At 32.9% G+C, this 15,884-nt stretch overlaps 1 protein-coding gene across 6 annotated transcripts in view; it reads right to left on the bottom strand.

Annotated features, from left to right (window-relative positions):
- Positions 1-252: 252 nt before the first annotated feature.
- The window catches only part of LOC144964381 (complexin-like), a 225,067-nt gene continuing 209,435 nt past the window's right edge, over positions 253-15,884 (bottom strand). For all 6 annotated transcript variants that reach the window (XM_078898562.1, XM_078898565.1, XM_078898560.1 and 3 more), the window contains one exon: positions 253-5,529. The gene's annotated coding sequence lies outside the window, so the exon portion shown is untranslated. The remainder of the gene's footprint in view (positions 5,530-15,884) is intronic.

Genomic DNA, 15,884 nt, shown 5'->3' with positions numbered 1-15,884 from the left:
TGTTGATACATTATCATCTCAAAGACTGATATTATTGTACTGTTTAAGTAAACCAAAATCTTAAGTAAATCCACGTTTAGGAAAATTAATAATAATAATAATAATAATAATAATAATAATAATAATAATAATAATAATAATAATAATAACAATAATAATAATAATAATAATAACAATAAAAATAATAATAATAATAATAATAATAATAATAAAATAATAATAATAATAATAATAATAATACAATAATAATAATAATAACAATAATAATAATAATAGTAAAATGAACTTTACGTCAAGTAGTAGTAGATAATAGTAAAACGTGACATCAATTTACAAACTAGAGTAAGTAATAAAAACATTAATATTTACAGAAAACTGTACAACTTGCTTAAAGGCAAAGGGAAACAAATACAAGTATCATTGTTATATGGTTACTGTATTAGTCTTTAATATTAATATTAATACAAGGATAATAATGATTAACCGGTTAACTGCTGTAATCTGGAAAAAACACGCATTAAAAATTTGGCCAGAAAACTCGTCATTCAAAAATCTTTGGCTATAAATAACCCTAATCTTGGTAAAAAAATAACCCTCAAATTGAGGACTGCAAAGCCCCAGGTTTGAGAGTTTTTACCAAGATGAGGGTCATTTGAATCGATCGATATTTGAAGGACAAGTTTTCTGGCCAATTTTTTTAATAACTATTTTTCCAGAGTGCGGCATTTAACTGTTTAAATTGGAACCAAAAAACCACAACCATAACCACTAGGATTACAACCAACGAAACTACCACCAAGACCACTACAAGTAATTTAATATTATAATATCATAGTCATCATCACAATCAACACGTGACACAACACAACACAACCAACGTCATCAACAACACATCACTACGACTCACTGATACAAAAAACAACACACCAGAAATAAACACATGATCATTATCACATATCGCAGAAAACCTCATGAGAGAATAACTTAATACTTATAATTTTGCGTTAAAATCAAATGGCGTAATATAAAAAAATCAAACTATGGTCTTAACCGACGTTTACTGAATTACAGGTCTGATAACCCAAACTGTTAGGGCTCTTGGTTGTAATGGGACGGCCTTCTCAAACCAATTCAGAATATTGTCCATTACAACAATGTTAAATCAAGCCTATAATTGTGTTCGGCTATCAGCCTGCAAATATGTGCACCTTGGTCTTGACGTTTATAGTGGGAAATACAAATACCAAAAAATGACTATGCCTATCTCTAATATTTGATAATTAAGTAAAGCAAAGCAATTATATGTTGCTTTTAGATCATAATCTAAATCTAAGTAAGACTTTCTCGGCATTTCTTTCAAATCATCCACTAAAACATCCAGGCTTTTCAAATGTCTGGAAGGTCCAATCTTAACCTCAATCTTAGAACTTCGATCATCTCTTGGCAAAAAAGGAAGAAATTGAATTACATACCGACACTCCGACGGAACAAAAGGTCACAAAGGTGAAGAAGGGTTAAATCCGCCAGTTTCAGTGTGCTTATTTCACGCCAACGCCATTTGCATAAGCAAAGTACGTATAGACACCTTTTAAGAATACGTGCTTAGGGAAGAATATACACTCCGAAAAAAGAAACTCAAACACGAGGGAACGAAGCGGCTGTAGTCACGTGTCTATAGTAAAGCCAGGTGCAATTTGATTGAGCCACGTGTCTATAGTAAAGCCAAGAGCAATTTACACATTAATTCAGAGCCGCCGACAAACAATGCAAGTGGAACTGTATCTAAAACTTTAAAAAATAAATCAGGATTTTGATTTAAAAGCTAGCAGAGAATCTATTTTTCCCGCAAGTTTAAAGCACACAAATTTATCACTGTTATCTGACGCATGAAAACAATGAAACATTAAGACCTACAGGTCATTATACTAAATCCAACAGAATCTATGCTTTAACAACACTTGAAGACTATCAATTAGGCAAAGTGCATTCTGTGTAAACATCCCCAAATCATCATAAGAAAATAAATCAAGAATAAACGGAGTTTTAGAAATTCTGACAGGATTTATTTGATTTTAGAACCTTTAAAAACCCGGTAAAAATCCCAGAAAAAAACGGAGGTTGGCTGCTCTGCTTGAAAATTTTAATCTGAAAATCGGTTTAAAATGATCTTTTGATTTTTAAATACGTATAATTAAAAACTAAAGCAAGCAAATGCAGTTTTTAAAAATTCAGTTATTGCAAAAGAGGTAGCTCAAAGTGTCGAGGGGGCAGAATTTTGTGAGTTACATCCCTTGAGTGGAAGGTGGCGTGGATGTAAGGGTAATAAAATCCAATGATAATATCGGTGGGCTTGAATTCTAAGGTGGGTGGGGTGGTGTGGTGGGGAAGGGGGGGGGGGTGATATTTCTTGGCAGTTTTTACAGCAATAGTTGTTATAACAATATGTAGAATTGTTAGGCCATTCACTCTCAATGACACAACCTTAAAGGCAAAAAACAAATTTATTTGTCAAAATAGATCACATAATGTTGTTGTTGTGCACGCCAGTTAAATGTATAATAAATATACGATAAAGGTATAAAACGGAATAATGGAATGAAAAATGATAAACAACAAAATGTAGATTTAAAAATAATAAAAACAACCCTGGTGCAAGATATTCAGAATTCTCTTTGTCATAGTAAGTAAGTAAGTAGGTATATTATTGTCTTTATCGCTGCCAGAAATAAATTAAAACATGTCAGTAAAAATAAACACACGTTTTCAATTCCAAACTTTTCACATTTTCCATTGTAAAACTGAAACATACAACCAATCAATATAATATGGTAGAAATGAAGAGAATACACTTCATACAGAAAAGACCTCACTCCATCAAATTGACTGAAATTTTATTCCACAGACTTGCAAACAGATCCTATTGTCAAATTTCAACTTCCTTTCTCAACTTAACTCATTTGTTAAAAAAAAGTCTTTTAAATACCAATATCAAACTCTAGAATATAGAACGTAGAAGTTCCAGGTTTCAGAGTTTTTGCCAATATGAGGGTTATTTAAATCGATCGATATTTGAAGAACGAGTTTTCTGGCAAAATTTTCAAATATTATGGGTTTTCCAGAGTATGGCAGAATAGAGAGTCTACACTACGTAAATACTAGTTGTACGTAAATATTAGTTGTACGTAAATACTAGTTGTACGTAAATATTAGTTGTACGTAAATACTAGTTGTACGTAAATATTAGTTGTACGTAAATACTAGTTGTACGTAACTACTTGTACGTAAATACTAGTTGTACGTAACTACTAGTTGAAGATTAAAATCATAGGACATAAGTTATCACATCAAACCATCTCGTTCCACAGAACAATTAAATATTCACAGACCATTGATCTATCCACGACATTTAGATTAGAACTTTTATGAATGAGCATTTCAGAAATAAAACAAACATACAAAAGTGGAAAAAAACCCAAATAAATTAAGAGTATTTCTATTACAAGAAATTTAAACGAAGAAGACCAAAGTAAAACCTATAATTGATAACTAGGTTCTATTGTAGCTAGTTACACTGATAGTATTTTTAAAAAGTAATCACAGACTGACCTCAACTTGAAAAACAATAATAATTCTCAAGCAGTATCTGAAGCCTAACATAATTTTGACTTAGGTCCTATTAAAACTATTTATGTATGGAGTCGTTTAGTCTTCAGCTTACTATTCAGAGTTCTATGCTTGAATTAATTTTTAGACCACCATTGAGGAGTCAGAATTATATTTTAAAAAGCGCCAAGGAGAGAGTGGGACAATCATGCGAATGAAGCCGTTGAAGATTCGAGAGAAGAATTGCCATACCCGAACTGAGCTCCCCAGGAATGAATGGGTGACACTGACCAAGAGCACGGGCAAACCTAGGGAGAACATATGGAAGCATGAAAAAGTGGGGGGCTGACTGAGACTAGCTTGTGTTCATGTGGATGCACAGAGCAGACGATGGAGCACATCCTTAGAGAATGCCAGGATGGGCCCAGCAGCCGCACTTACCATGACCTAAGAATCTGCTCTCCAGATGCTGTGGAGTGGGTTCGGTGTTGGAGTGACAAGCTATGATGCTGATCACAAATTAAATATAATCTGAATGCTATTCAATCTACATTGAAGACATGGGTGATAAAAGAACGTAACTGTATATTAGCGCTTCCATATACGTAATTTCTAATCAAAGAAGGTGTGTTTTTTAAGATACATGAATCACACTTATAATTTAACAAATGGCGAGGATCACGAGAATTACACAAAGTTGATTGGGAATGTCTGTTTAAATTCATTTTTTATTGTTTTAGAATGATCCAAATCTGCCATTAAAATAATTTTGTAACAACATTAGAATTAGAGAAAAAACTTAGCCCAGATAACTTTAAACACGATTTTGAGGGTTAAAAAAGGAACCAAGTGAGAAAGAAAAAGAAAAGGAATTGAAAGAATTAAAAATCAGGAATGATAGAATTATGGTATAAAAATTAATACTTTTTATACTTTCTCTCTTTCTGTATAACAAAATGTTGAAAAAAAACTACAACAAAAAACAAATAATTAGCTTTATTTTTTACATTTAAGAAAAGAGATTTTATTTAAAATTAAATCACGTGTGCTGATATCCAAACATTTCACAACAAATGCCATTTTTAAGGATTGAGTTTTAGACTGAATAATAAATACAAAAGTATAAACAAACACTGCATCGATTCTGCCCAAAACATGGAGGCCACGAGCTGATAGGTAAAAATTAGTAGAAAAGAAAAACACATAAATGATATATCGATGGTCGGCGGATCAAACCTCTGAAGTCCCGATTTTCACGATCGGCGGATCAAACCTCTGAAGTCCCGATTTTTCACGATCGGCGGATCAAACCTCTGAAGTCTACATATGAGGTTTGGGCATCATGTTTGATTTGTTTAATCTGATGACATCAGAGGTCTGATCCGCCCCAAAATTAAATAAAACATGGTGCGCAAAGCTCGTATGTGGACTTCAGAGGTTTGATCCGAGACCGTGAAAATCGAGACTTCAGAGGTTTGATCCTCAGACCATCGATATTCAAGTTTTAGTCTATTGCTTTTGGAACCTTTGGAAGAAACCGTCAAAAAAAGTCAACAATGGCATTTACAAAATAAAACAATCATAAAAAATAATGCATGAAAATATCAAAATATAATTTTAAAAACTGAAACATTTTATCACATTTTCTGTTTTATTGTTTTTTAATACAATTTATTGCCAAATAAAAACAAATAAAATTGTTTTTTAAAAATGGAAAAATCATTGAAAAATTTTTTTTTCATATGACATGACATGGCAATGATAAAATGATGAATACTAATAAACTACATTAATAGTCTTGATTCTACTGTCAAGGAGAAATGAACTGTACACGTCCTGTCCTGGCGGAAAGTCCTCCAGGATGGATGATGACACACAAAGGCTGTTGTTGTGGAATAGCTTGCTAGGGAGGCTGGCCACTCTTCTCTGATGGATCAAGAGGACAAACATACAATCATAAAAAATACGTGAGTATTTATCTAGCCCAAATAACCAATAAACAAGCTCAAAGCACTTTACAAGGGGTCCATCTAGCCATCTGCAGCACTTAACATGTAGGACGAGACATGACGCCTGTTAGGCGATATTACGGGATATTTTTTCGGATAGGGACAAGGCTGTTAACGATCAGGAAATCATTTTACACATAGTGGGGTGACAGAATGTGAGTAAAGTGCCTTTTCTAAGGAGTCCACCATCAGGCATGACTCGAACTCTGGACTTTATGGTCCGAAGACGAGTGTCATACCACTAGACCACATCACCATACATGTTATATTTAACTAATCATCGCAAATCATCGAGGTGAACCGAATTCTGTTTTGTTTTAAAGGCTTTTATGGCGTTTGCAAGAATATGTCCTTTCATTACTTACCTTTTCACGAATCAATTCCCTGGTCAAGGAGAGGAAAGACAAATACCCTTAGTCATCTGATTACCTTGTCACCACTGATTACCGTGTCACCACTGATTACCTTGTCACCACTCCAGGAAATTCACCAAAGTGGCCATTTTTAATAAATATTTAAATACATGTATGTTTAGTATAGAGAATATTATAGATAGAACGCGCTTGACTAACTAAGAAGCTCACAACATTGCCATCCGGAAGTATAAGGGACCAACACATAAAAATATGTGTAACCTTGGACCTTTATAGTCTGGATAATACAGTTAAGTGAGAATTACTCATAAAAGTGGATGGCAAAAAACAAAAACAAACCAATAACAAAGATCCGAGTGGTGTCAATTTCATTCAATCTAGGGTATAGGATAAGAAGGTAAAGAATATTTCTTTTACTCTTATAGATTGATAATGCCGACCGAGACAAATAGAAGGGGAAATTTGTCTTTAGGGCATATTCCAAGGGAAGACTGGAATAACCCAGGAATCAGCCGCAGTGCACCGCCGCAAATTGAGCTAGGGCGAGGCGAGTATGTCGAACTCGGTACCTTTTGGGTAAGATGCAAAGTCCGTACCGCTGAGCCACGCTGCCCCATTAAAAAAATGAAGCGGTGGGATTCGAACCCACGCCTCCGAAGAGACTGGTGCCTTAAACCGCTCGACCATGCTACCTGATATTTAAAAAGTAATCAGAAAAGAATAGTGCTAATGTAACCAATAAATCCCTATAATGTATTGCTCCATTAAAGTAGGCACTCAGGGCCATTCTGTTAGATCTGGGAAAAAGTACTTTGCGATAGACTAGCGTCTCATCCAATAGATAGCAAGAAATTGGCTTTGTCCGATTCACGCTATAGAAACCGGGATAAACTCCGGCCCCCATGGGGTTAATGGTTCTGAAGGACTACTTACGAAGTGACAGATGAGAAGATATTATTGATTATGATGGTATTATAATGACAAACTCAATAGTTTCTGACGATCTATATATATATTGATAGATATAGATAGTATGAGCTTGGCTAAGGAGCTCACAACATTGCCATCCGGAAGTATAACGGACCAACACATAAAACTGTGTGAATCCATGAACGTTTATAGTCAGGTTAATACAGTTTCGTGAGCATTACTCATAAACGCGGATGGCAAAAAACAACAACAAAGACCTGAGTGACGTCAACTAAGAACTATCTATACTGACAGATTATATGTTGGATATATGTCTAGTGGATACAAATTATATCTATTATATTATACTACTCTATATACAGACTATAGTATGTGATTACAGTTGTATTAAATTGCTATATTACAATACATGTGCAGATAAATATGTCGCTTTGTTATGACGTAATTATATAATATATATATTATTTTATAATTTATAGATTACTTAAGAATCGGTGGGAACTGGTTATTCATTATTCTACTTAAAAGTATTTTTTTCTTCTTTTAATTCGATATTCCAATGGTTTTTACTTGTCTTAAAAAGGAAACTCAAAACCCACTAAGAAAACGACATAAAATTGTTATATGATCATATTGCAAGTAGAAGAAAACACAGAGAAAGGAGAAATAACAGTTTGTTAAAACAGAAAAAATAAAAAGGATTCCACACGTGAAAATTAAAAAAAAAAACAAAACAAAACTGGAGGGCAAATGCTTGAAATGAATAAATAGAGTGGTATAATATAATATTATTGATAATATATTGTATTATATATTAATCAAAATGAGACTGGGTCGGTTATTTTGGAATTAACGGATGGATTTCAAGGATTACTGACTTATTTAACTCACTCAACCCTAACACCGACTACATCCCTATTTTACCCGGGTTCCTTCTACCCCATGCCTATTTATTACATTTTCCTGAGACAAATTATAGGTGTAGTATCAAAGCTAATTTTCTTAGTTTTTACATGTTATTGGTAATTGAATAAAACTATCTATGTAGATGTTCATTTTTAATACATCTTGTTTGTCCAATTTTGAAAAGTAAGAAAAAATCTTTAGGATTGAGTGAGTTAAACCAGGCTGGGATCGGACCATACTGCCGTAAAAAAACAAACAAACCATATCTAACAATTTGCCCACAAAACTCATTCAAACATCGATCGATTTAAATGGCTCTCATCTTGGCAAACCCTCCCCCCCCCAAAAAAAAAAAAAAAAAAACTCTCAAACCTGGGACTTAGATGAACCTCGTGAGGTCCCAAGTTTGAGAGATTTTGCCAAGATGAATCGATCGATATTTGAAGTACGAGTTTTAACTATTTGTTTGTCTTTTTCGAGTATGGCAGTCACGTACTTGGTTCAGAGACTATATTATGGCTATACTTTGTGACATAATTTCTGTGGACTATTGCAGTCTTGTATAATACACCTATTGTCGAATTAAAAAAAAATGGCCCACAAATGGCCCACTTCGGCCAAAATCTGATCGGACTCTCTCTCCCTAATCCAGAATCAATAGTTTATTAATCTAATGTAATGTCTCATTTTTCCTGATACTTAAAACTAAAATCATTTTCGAAACACATAATTTGGTTTTGGGAATAAACATGCTTAAACTGGCAAGCATTTCGTTAGGAAGTCAAGATAATAATATTATTATTCAGACCTGCCAACTTGAAAGATAAAAATTCGTAGTTTTTAGGAGATTAAAATTGTAGTCGCTATGGTTAAATTTACAGATCAACAATTTACCATCACAAGGATCAAATAACACTTCAAAATCTTTAATACTATGTAGTCTGGCATCAACTTTCATTTTCAATAGTTTTAATGGCTTAGAAATGCTCATACGAATTTTTCATAGCACTAGGCAGGTTTGTTATTATAGATGTTTTATAAAAACCCTCATTGTCAATATCGTAAGAATAAACATTTGAAAAGCAGAGAAAACAAACTTATCCACAATTAGATTATCTAAATTTTTATTTTATTCTAGAATTGAACATAATAAATATGTATATATAATATAATATACATTAACACAATATAATATAATATAATATAATAATATATGTAAATGTCATTGACAACCAGGTTGACGGGTGTTACTATAAATAGCCAAGCCTTGCAGTCAAACGCACGACGAACATATTAAACATATAATAATAATAATAATAATATATTTAAAAAATTATATAAAATAAAATATATAATATTCACGACCATTAAAATTATAACTTATACTTATTATTATAGATAAACAACTCACAACTCGTGCACAGAAAGGGTTTTGAATATCACAAATATAATAGAAAAAATTCCATATCAATATATACATAAAATTGAGAGGGAGGTTGGTGAATGTGTTAAATAAACGATCACATCATTATATTAATTAATATAGGGAATGAGATTAGCGGAAGAGTAGCGTCCCTTGATTGGACGTCACCTTACAGAGAGAACGTCAATTTGGTTTTGAAGTGTCTCAAGCCGCTTTCACCGGAAGCGAGGACGAGAGACGCATGCCCAAAACCAACATGACGTTCTCTCTCTAATAACTTTTCCGCCGGTGACGTCACAGACTATGGGTTACGTCCAATCAAGGGACGCTACTCTTCCGCTAATCTCATTCCCTATTAGGGAGTTTGAGCCATTGCTAAATAAGACAAAATCAAAATGGAATCATCAAAAAAGCCGAAAGTTTTGTGTAGGTAATCATGATATGAACATAGTGTTGTGGAATGGACTATTCGACTGTTTGTTTTGTTTGTAAGGGTTTTACGGCGCTTGCAACACAGACTATTCGACTGTTTGTTTTGTTTTTAAGGGTTTTACGGGGCTTCGAACACAGACTATTCGATTGTTTGTTTTGTTTTTAATGGTTTTACGGGGCTTCCAACACAGACTATTCGATTGTTTGTTTTGTTTTTAAGGGTTTTACGGCGCTTGCAACACAGACTATTCGATTGTTTGTTTTGTTTTTAAGGGTTTTACGGGGCTTCGAACACAGACTATTCGATTGTTTGTTTTGTTTTTAAGGGTTTTACGGGGCTTCCAACACAGACTATTCGATATTTACGGATTTGTTATTTTAAAGATTCCTAGGCTTCCAAGGAAAAAGAAGAATTCATTTGTTTTGTTTTTAAGGGTTTTACGGGGCTTCCAACACAGACTATTCGATTGTTTGTTTTGTTTTTAAGGGTTTTACGGGCTTGCAACACAGACTATTCGATTCATTCTACACCAGAGCGGACTACTTGAAATTAATTTTTAAAATTCCTAGTTTCCAAGGAGAAAAAAAGAAGGGAAATTCACTTTAAACAGCTTTAGAAATAAACAGTTTGTAATATCGGAAGGGTCTCTAATGTGCAACCAAAGGATAAATTGCCACTATTATGAGGACGATAAAAACATACTATTCTTCTTCTTCTTCTTCTTCTCTTCTTCTTCTTCTTCTTCTTCTTCTTCTTCTTCTTCTTCTTCTTCTTCTTCTTCTTCTTCTTTCTTCTTCTTCTTCTCTTATTATCATTATTATCATTATTATCATAATTATTATCATTATTATCATAATTATTATTATTATTATATTATTATTATTATTATTATTATTATTATTATTATTATTATTATTATTATCATTATTATTATTATTATTAATATTATTATTATTATTATTAATATTATTATTAATATTATTATTATTATTATTATTATTATTATTATCATTATTATCATTATTATTATTATCATTATTATCATTATTATCATTATTATTATTATTATTATTATTATTATTATTATTATCATTTTTATTATTATTATTATTATCATTATTATTATTATTATCATTTTTATTATTATTATTATTATCATTTTTATTATTATTATTATTATCATTATTATTATTATTATTATTATTATTATTATATTATTATTATTATTATTATTATTATTATCATTATTATTATCATTATTATCATTATTATTATCATTATTATCATTATTATCATTTATTATTATTATTATTATTATTATTATTATTATTATTATTATTATTATATTATTATTATCATTTTTATTATTATTATTATCATTTTTAAATTATTAATCATTTGTATATTCGATATTTATATTAAATAGATAATTCCATATTATAACATTAAAATATTATTCTTATTTTTATTATTATTATTATTATTATTATTATTATTATTATTATTATTTATTATTATATTATTATTATTATTATATTATTATCATTATTATCTTATTATTATTATTATTATTATTATATTATTATTATTTTATTATTATCTATCTATTATATTATTATTATTATTATTATTATTATTATTATTATTATTATCATTATTATTATTATTATTATTATTATTACTTATTATTATTATTATTATACGCTCCCAAGTTCTGAATATAGGTTCTAAGGATCTAAACTTCCCTTTTCAACAAAATTTATTGTCAAAGAGACCTATGGAGCTCTGTAGATGGAGGGAATAATTTTTCCTAGCACTAGGCATCTCTGTCCTACACCCGTTTGACTTGTCAGGGGGACTTTTATTACTTCGTACAAGAACGATTAGTGCGTCCACCTTGATGAGTATGTAAAGAGCTTTGAGCACGTTTAGTAGATATTGCACTATATAAAAGCTTAAGCTAATTTTTGTTTTGGTTTAATACGAGGATTACCGGACTTTTGAAAGTGGCGGATATTGTTAGAGTGCTAGAAAAATATAAACGTCTAGCTGGCGATTTGTCCAATATGAAATGGAAATTTGTTTCCACTTGACGTACTGAAGGAATAAATGAAACAATATGAAGCGCAACGAGCATGGTCAAATCACGGAGGTGCGCCATATATAGTTTCATACTATTCTATTTTCAACATTTCCCTACTTTTATTCGATTTCTATTTGTTTCGACAATTTCATTTCATAAACTCAATGTTTTAGATACGATAATATCTCCACTACTAATGACACTTTGGTATTTTAACAACTGCTTACGACATGGTCAAAACATGGAGATTGCGCAATATAAAGGTGCAAACTTGAAATTTCAAAAATTTGTACTTTCCAAGGGAAAAAAAGAAAGAAGAAAAGTTCACTTTAAATAGCTTTAGAAATAAATATTTTTCTCTCAGCATGATCCAAAAATGCTCCAAAGTCCTGAAGATAGGTTCTATGAAGCTAAACTTTCCTTCTCAACAAGATTTACTGAGTCAAACAGACCTATGCAGCTCTAAAGCTGGTGCCTAAAATACGTATTTCTACGAAGTTTTCGTAGTACAAGGCAGGTCTGAAACTATTTTCATCTTTCCTTCCTTTTTTTTCCTCAATTTATTAACTGTATGTTTCGACAATTTCGTGCCATAAACATAAGTCGTAGACGTTGATACCTAATCCCAACTCTACTAAAGACACCTTGGTATATTTTGTACTACTGGTTATAACTTGAATTAGTGTTATGCTACCCTTATTTGGCAATGACTCGGTGTTGAGGTATAGTATACAAATTATAGTCAATTTTGGATTAGTCTGACAGCAGGTGAGAATGTTAAGTTACATTTAGTGCCTTCCACTGAAAGCGAGTGACACGTGACAAGACCAAATTATAGTGTTAACTATTATAATCATTATGAACGACCTTAACCCTGGCTTCGAACCAACTTCCTGGCAAGTAACAGTCTCCAACAAAAATAGTAACAAGACCATATTATAATATTAATCATTATCATCATGAACGACCTTCACCCTGGCAAGTAACAGTCTCCAACAAAAATAGTAACAAGACCATATTATAATATTAATCATTATCATCATGAACGACCTTCACCCTGACATCCAACCAACTCCCTAGCAAGTAACAGTCTCCACCAAAATTAATTATTAATTATACCCTTCCGCCATGGCATCATAAGATATCGTCGCCTAAGCGACGGAATATTATAGATAATTCATCAAACAAGATGTCTGATGTCAACAGGAATCACCCATGTTGTCCAATTGAGCAAATAGGGGTTCATAATCTTGCCCAAAGAAAAAAAACACAGGAAAGTGTCCGAAGTGGGGCTAGAACCCGGGACCTTCCGGGTCATAGTGCAATGCCTTAACCACTCGGCCACTTCGCCCCCCTCTCCCAACATAGTCTTAAGGAAATAATTACGGTAAAGCCAACATCATGAGCCGTTGTCCATTTTTGAAACAGTCGATTTTGGACATTCTAAGTGTATCATTCCTAAAACATGTCGTGTCCAAGTAGGTCTAGCTACTTTGAAAAAAGCATTTGACTACTTAGCACAAAGTCCTGTAGGCCTCAAACATTTTGTTGAGAAAAAAAAAATAGGGTAAAGAGAAGTTCCAAATCCAGCAAACCCTCTACAATGAGCGAGCAAATTAAGATCTTCGTCTCCAACATATGAAACAAAGACATATTGTTAAAATATATTTTCCATTTATAAACTTCTATCTGCTAAACAACAAGCGGTCAAAAATTTGTTCTGAAATGTCTTATCAAAGACATATTGTTGAGAAAAATAGGGTATGGAGAAGTGACAGATCAGAAAACAGAGAATAAAAAGTCACGGGGTCAGTGCCAAACTCAGGCTCCTATTGATACGACACCCTCCGCCTGGCTGAGAGAGGGCAACGAGCGGTCGCACAACCAACTTAGCTATCCAGAAACACAAAATATGGCTATCAGACTTAGTACTAATCGTGCGCCTCTCCATTCTCAACTACTGTGGGGACCACAACCAAGGTGGCTGACAAACCCCGCAAACTCTCTACACTGAGCGAGCAAATTAAGATTTTTGCTGGCAGGTGAAGAAAAAGTTGATTAGGAGCCAGAAACGTTCCATTTTTGTTGGTAATTTGTTCCTTATAAAAACTGTCATATTCTTCTATTGTAATGTAGTTTAGACTCATGCCGACGCCTTAATTAAGCACGAAGGTCCCAGCCGTCGGTATGCCGTTAGGAAAGGGGTCTTATCAATATCTTCCTTAACTGATCGTAAATGAACATTCATTTTGGAAGGTCTCCTGTCAGGCATTCATGTGTTTTTTATATTTAAAAAATGTACAAGAACCGAAAGGCGTGTATGTCTTGACCTTTGTGATAAATTAAATTCCCTTTATTCCTCCCTAAGGGGACATTTATCTTTAGGGTCTAGATACCAAGGCAAGATTGGATTAACCCAGGCGTCCACCACAGTGCAACGCCGCAAAGTGAGATAGGGCAGTGTGACTTGCTCAAGGCCACACAACGAGGCGGGTAGTCGAACTCGGTACCTTTTGGATACAAAGCAAATACCGTACCGCTGAGCCATGCTGCCCCCTATTGATACTCTTGATCCTCAAGATTAAAACATGGTACATACCACGGGAAAGACAGCATAAACACGACCTTTATATATCATTGCTGTCTAGGGCTCCAATTAATTTTACTGTTCGGTTTCATAACTATAATTTTAATAGAGACTGCTACTTGCTTGTCAATCATTCAAGCTTAAAGTGTCTGAGATTCAAGACATGATATGACCATCGCCATCACGTATCTCTTCTAATGTGCTTAAAACACTTACATGCCCCTCAAACTATACGGATGGATATGCTAATAAAATAAACTAACTCTCTCTCTCTCTCTCTCTCTCTCTCTCTCTCTCTCTCTCTCTCTCTCTCTCTCTCTCTCTTTTGCTAAAAAAAGAGGAATTTTTCATAATTCTTTAAAACTCACTCACCAATGACTTACAATGGAGGAACTGAAATAGTATTGCATCCCAAAACACAACAAACCAAGCTCCTATCATGGAATACTGTCCACTACTAGTGACAAATCTACACTAATTCAACTAACAAAAACAAAACACACAGACACTTCTAGTAAAAAAAAAAATACAAACAACAAAACCAAACAACGCATCAGATTGACAAACAAACAAAAATAATCTCCATATTAATATAAAGAAAAAAAGAACAAAAACAAAACGGCGTGCAAATTATAATTTATAATGAATTAAAGTAAGTTGTCTATATTAACCAGGTAACTGCAGTACTCTGGAAAAAAAAAAAAACAAAAAAAAAACCACCTCGTATTTCAAAATTTGGCCAGAAAACTCGTCCTTCAAATAACGAGACCAAATTCAATGACCTCATCTTGGCAAAATCTCTCAAATCTGGGACTTTGCAAAGTATTTCTGAAAATCCCAGGTTTGAGAATTTCTTGCCAAGATGAGGGTCATTCAAATCCATCGATATTTGAAGGACGAGTTTTCTGGGCAAATTCTTTTTCCAACACGTTTTATTTTTCCCAGAGTACGGCAGTTAACGAGTTAGGTGACGGACCCAAATCACCCGCATGTGTGGTGTGCAAGCTTCACATTTCGTGTATAATAGTTCTAACAATAGAAATTCATGAAGGGGAGGTAACGCACGGACAGCCCGATCGTAAGAGAAGAAGGAAGGTGTCCCCCATACGACTGGCCTGATGGTGCATTTGCCTCTCTATGACTCATGACGGACAATGAGGTGAACATGGAGTCAAATGTGATACTAAGCTGCTAGAAGAAGCTGTGGCCTGTCCAAAGGAATGAACAAAAAAAAATGAAAATAATAGCTTTGAAAAGAACAAAATACAAAACAAACAAGGAACGTTTCGGACTCAAAACCCTTCTTCAGCCAACAATAAAAACAATAAAAATATACTTTAAAAAAAAAACAGATCTGCTTTTTAAAGTATATATTTATTTTTTTTATCGTTCACTGAAGAAATATTTTGAGTCCGAAACGTTCAGTGTTTGGTATTCCGTTCTTCTTTTTTAATTTTAAAGCTGTCATATTCATTCTTGTTTATTACTTTGAACATTGAGTGAAGACCGAGAAGCAAAGCAAGAACTGGGGTCGAC

The sequence above is a fragment of the Berghia stephanieae genome, chromosome 2 (genome assembly GCF_034508935.2).
Source record: "Berghia stephanieae isolate SIO BIC M18660-M18661 chromosome 2, UCSD_Bste_1.3, whole genome shotgun sequence".
Classification (NCBI taxonomy): Eukaryota; Metazoa; Mollusca; class Gastropoda; order Nudibranchia; family Aeolidiidae; genus Berghia; species Berghia stephanieae.
The sequence above is the reverse complement of the archived record's forward strand: the minus strand, read 5'-3'. Positions and strand labels throughout refer to the sequence as shown.